Here is a 6000-nt window from a genome sequence, read left to right on the forward strand (position 1 = left end):
CCATAATATGTGTCATCATAAAGCCGTAGCATACATACAAAGCATATTTAGAATGTAACGTATAATGTCTAGCTACATCCTCTTTAACACAGTTTGAAATGGATTCTAAAATATGACTTCAGCATAACAAGAGTTTCTCCAGAGTGTGTAACTGCATACATTGACAAAGTATTTTAAACACAGAAATGTTTTTGGCTCTTTGACTGACCCTGAGCTACAGTGCAAACCATTAATGTTTCTGCCTTGGCTGCAGGACTAGGGACTAGGGATAAGTCAGCACACTGCTTTAGGGACCAGGTTCCTCTGGAATTCTGGGATCGCAGTCAAATGGGTAGATTAGTCATATCAATCTTCTGACTGTTAACCACCCAGAACCTGAGGCTGTTTGCCTCTTGCTAGTACAACTCACAGCGTGGGATTACAACTATATCAACCATTCAAAGGGAGAAGGGGATTACCTGAAAAAAAAATGAAACAGACAAACCATTGTTTTCTTTATCAGTCCACAAGTAAGCAGGAGGAGGGGTTGGGGATGGACTACACATGTGGACGGCAGGCATACGTTTTTGAATAATAGCCATTCGTTTTAAGAGGGTGATGTCATTGTTGCTGTTCCAGTAACTATATTCCTGCAGTCCTGGATCAGATCCCTGAAATTACTCCTGCATTGCATGATTCTTATTCTTCACTGAGAGTTGTGAGGAAATATTTGCAATAAACAGAGATTGGTTTATTCCCTAAGCCTGATAATGTTGAGTCATAATCAGATCTGGCTTTTGTTGCATTAGAGATTAGTTTTAGGAGGAGGGGGTAAAAAAATCAAGAATTTTTCCAGCAGTGGTGGATGTTTTTTTAATTCTTAGCTTTTAGCAAGCAGTTAAACCTCTTTCTGGGCCTGGGCGAGGATATGAGCAAATATAAGTCTCTTGATAAAATTGTGTGATGCCAGTGTCAGTGACACATGTTGTAAAAACATTTGGTTAGAAAATTCACAAGTGGTCATTCAAGCCACGAAGACCTATCAGAAATAATCACATAGGGTAGTTCAGAATTGCTGTAGTGGATGCGGCTGGGTCAACTTGGTGACCTGATCTTAAAATGTTTTGTGTGATTGAGGAGAGTTAACTGTTGGTCATCTTGTAATCTTTCCTCACAAAACCATAAATTCAAACCTCAGTTTGCTACTTCTTTCTATGAAGATTTAAAACATAGCAAACTATTCCGCAGATTAAAGGCAAGCTGAGTTGGGCGGGTTTCCCTGTTTGCGGCAAGGCACATTCACAAATACACAAACTTTAGCTGTGTCAGCCTTACAGTCCTGTAGTTGACACACTAGGACTGAGTAAAAAGCACCATGGCTCAGAATCAGTCAAATCCATCCTGAGAGCCTATTAAAGTTCAGTTGTTGCTCAATAATGCCTCTCCTACTGCCAAAGCCATGTGAATTTTATAATTTTTTCCCCTAATAAACCACAAGCATCTGTTACTTAGTAAAGTTATCACCAGGATGTAGGGGAATGTGAACCCACTTAAACTCACTTTTACCAGAACTGCACACCAGAGTTTACTTATTCATCTTACATGACTCTTCATTAGCTAATGATGTTTGTTGTAATGCATACTGACATCAATCTTTATGCTGTCATGGGATTTCTCACATCAAAAATGAACCATTTTAACTATAATCTACCCAATATATAATACCCATATTCTATAAAAGTACAAGTATATACTTTGAACTAATGTTGGCATTGTACCGTTTGGAAATAAAGAGGCGAGGGTTGTGTAATTTTACATTTGCTGGAGGGACAAGGCATCCATGACAAAACACAATGTTTTCATCTAATATAGTGGTGCAATGAAGCTTCAATGAAGAGCTGGAACAAGCTGACACAGAATGTATAATTTTGTCAGACTAAAATAAGATCATTATAAAAACCTTAAAGCTATGGGGGGGAAAAAACTGTACAATTATTTATGTGTCTATTTTCTGATCCATTCTACATTTCTGGAGTCATTACACCACATTATCCTTATAAATAGATGTATTTCTTTTTCTTTATCGACTGAAAGCTTAAGCACTCAGCTTAACTTTGTTATACCCAATGAGCAGAAATCTGTTCTAAATCTTTCAGTTTGTTTGCAAAGAACAGTTGAAGTACTGTGCACTAAACACGAGCAGTGACTACCACCAGACTAAGACTCAACAGCCATACTAATGGCACGGTTAGGCTGTGCTGTCAGCTAAATACTAACGTCAGCATTCTAACATGCTCACAATAACAATGCTAACATACTGATTTTTAAAATGTTTAAAATGTATATGGTTTCCATTTTTGATATCTTAATTGAACATGTTAGCATGAAAGCACTTGCTCAATAGAAATAGACACAAAGTACATTTGAGGCTGATGCCAGATGCAATGGCTGGACAATTTTGACAAGATGATGACACAAGATGAAAGGTCACAATTGCCAAAGGGATTAGAGTTTATCCTAAAGGTTGCTTGAATGTTGAATGTTTAAGAAAGGAGATGCACTTATGACTTCTGGTGACTAGTAGTTCTCTTGAATACCTATGTTGAATACACTTATTGCAAGTCGCTTTGGATAAAAGCACCTGCTAAATGACCGTAATGTAATGTAATGTAATGTGTGAAGCAAAGTTTATGGCAAGCCATTCAACTATTGTCGAGACGTTTCACTTAAAACCACAAATGTAAACTCTATGGTGGCGCCAGAGGAAAAGTCATCCATGAACGTCTGTTCACAATTGTATGCCATTCTGTCCAATAGATATTGAGTTATTACACAGAATAAGGGAAAACTCTGACCTGCTGGTGGCGCTAGAGGAAAGATTAGATGACCTCCAAAGTTATGTATGAGCAACCAATCTGATACTTTTTGAGATGTATTCGTCTGGAGCAAAGTGGTAGACATGACAGTGTTCAAAAGTTGATTTTCTCCTGCATCAATGAGAAAATTCAACCAATCAAACATCTCTTGACTTTACGTCTTTGATTATTTCAAACAGCCCAATGGAAGCAGTAGATCCATCAAGCCGGCAGCTATTGGAGGGTAGTTACGCATTTATAATAACAGCTTTCACTGACTACCATCTTACTCCCAGGTTTGTTCCATCATGCCCCTTGTAACTCCAGCACATTAGAGATTTTTCTCTGGGTTGACTTTCCAACTCCAGGGGGGGCTTTGAACTGTGGCCGCCTACTTATTATGTTATCATCGTATATTTATGCAAAAAACGACAGCTTTATGGGGGCTTCCCGCTTGATATAAACGCACATTGCATATTTACTTTTCCTGGCACAGTTTCCTTTGGAAAATCTTGAAGGTACAGGTGGTCTTTGAAAAGAATGCACACATTTAGGAGCTGTAATTATGAATGTACCCTTTTCAGGTAACAAGTGAAACAATTTATTTAAGATTAAATTCCAAAACGACGAGAAAACTAAGTGCACAATGTTAGCCATGTGTCATTTGCAACATCTAGTATATCACAATTATATAACTGTGTAACACTAAGCATGATTGTGGACCAAATGTTTTATTAGAGTTACTGTAAAAAACAGAATTATTGAAAAAGAAAGGATTCTTGGACTCAGAGACGTGAAAGGGCAAATATGTCATAATTGTTAGATTACAGATGCTCAAATGATTTTGTAAATTATGGTTGATAATGGTAGGTGATGGTAGAAAGACACTCTTGTGTCTGTTTACTTAATGATCTATAATTTCCATTTATGATGGCTATGATTGTGATTGTTAAAGCAAATTAAAACTAACTTGATATTTATTCTGTAAGTGGGTTACAGTTCATGAGTCATAAGCAGGCACTTTAAATTTAACCCTCCTCTATGGATGCTTATTTCTGCCATGAAAAGAAAAAAATATGAAATGTTAGGAATAACAAAAAACAAACAGAATTTTTATTTTCCACAAAGAAATGTACTTTCTAAGTCCAAGTCATAGGACATGACATTAGTGTGAAACAATTCAAAATTATGTAATAGTATGTCAAGAAGATAATAAGTCAAAATTTTCCCTTTCTAAATTACTTACTGTGTTTGACTTTGAATACCATTTATTGGAGCTGTAGTTATGAATGTCAAAATTTAGGCTAAGTTTTTCGAGTCTTTTTATTTTTTTTCCTAAGTTTCATCAATCTTTTCGGCCTCTGAAGGAAATGGGTTTCCATAACCTGCTTCGAAGGTATAATGTCAATTTTACACTCACCAAAAGACAACTTCATCCTACAAAACCAGCTGGAACAGGGAGGCCAAAGAAAACAGTCATGAACATAATGCAACCTAATGTTTACTGTGTGTGACAGGAAATGAAAATACTTGCTTTACAGGCATGATTTAATTAGTTGCTTTAGCTGGCTGTATTAGAAGTACAACCCCGAAACACTGACGGGGAAAAAACGTTACTGTTCATAATTTTTATTTTTGTAGAGAGTCAAAATCCTGACGCCACAGCTGGCAGCAAGCTAGTTTAAGTAACACCATGTAATCTCACATTCAGCATTTCTTTAAATTATGTCTCTGGGAAAAATAGGCTGAATGTGTCCCTTAGGTTTACCATATTTTAGCACAGATGTTTACTACAGCTCTTGCTATTAGAAGTTAGGCCTGATGACCTTACAGCAGCCAATGGCAATTACTGAGTGCCTTATGGGTTCTATCACTACTTATTTATTTTCTTGTACACGTCATTTGACGCCGCATCAATATTAGACAATTGTAGATGTAGTATAAAGAGCAAGGGAGTCTGCATATGGGGGATGGATGGGTAAAAAAACAACCAAAGCACTTTTACCCAGAAGGCTGATTTTCATGTCCCGTTTGAAACCAAAAGTCCACAATGAATTATAATCAATAACTACTTAACTTAAGTCAACTAACGTAATTTAGGAATGATAATATAGAAAGATGGTTTATGGTAATTTACCAGAAACTTAGCCAGAATTTAGACTTTTGAACACAAACTTAAGAGGTACTAGGTCAAACTCCATACTTATTAAATCAAAATAATTACATGGAGTTCCTGGAACAACAGCCTAGAGTGCTACTAGCCTTGTAGTCAGGACTTTGACTCTCTACAAGAATAAAGATTAGTAAGTAAATTTAGGTAACAGACTTATTTTAACCCAAACCAAGATCTTTTCCTAAATTTAACCAACCATTTTTTGTCTAAACCTAAACAAGTAGTTATGTTTAAATTCTCAATGTTAACAACGTGCTAAAACTGTGACTGTGCATTGGTTTGTGATTTGTTAGCAAATATACCCGCTGGGTAGCGTGTTTCCAAATCCAGCACTCTATTCTTACCTAATTTTCCGATTTATAAGCTTTAATCTCTGCTATGTAAAAACATCTTCTCTATTATGATCTCCGTCCTGCTGTTAGTCAAGTAATGACTAGGCCACTCGGTTATTGCACAAAACATCAAAATTACAGTATTTTTTCAGAAATGACGATCCTTATCTATAATAATAATAATAATAATCTGGACAAATTATTTAAACTGCTGTGCCTACGCTACATTCCAAGTCTGGATTTTTCTCAGGAACATATTTTCATGGGAGCGAGACCAACATTTTTACCATTTGTGTAAGAAAAGGGTGTCCAATTTATTTATTGTGAAATTTACACAGCCAGTAATCGTGTTAACAGTCTTTGAATGATCGTGCACCTAAAATAACATTTGTTCAGAAATATTCTTGTGCAAACACTTGTACACGTATTTAACACAGGATAGGTGCCATCTTTTTCTATTTGCAGCACACAAAATCGTGTCTTATTTTCACCACAGTTTGTTCACCACATCAGTTAACACTGAGTCACTGCCAAGACAAAGCTAGTGAAAAATAACCTGAGGCTGGTAACACCCTGTGTAGCGCTTATCAAGTCTGGGCAAGGGTTTTGACAGTGGCTTGTTCACATGTCTGATGATGTGGGCCTTTGTGTTTGCTCTGAT

This window comes from Anoplopoma fimbria, chromosome 13 (assembly GCF_027596085.1).
Source record: "Anoplopoma fimbria isolate UVic2021 breed Golden Eagle Sablefish chromosome 13, Afim_UVic_2022, whole genome shotgun sequence".
Lineage (NCBI taxonomy): Eukaryota > Metazoa > Chordata > Actinopteri > Perciformes > Anoplopomatidae > Anoplopoma > Anoplopoma fimbria.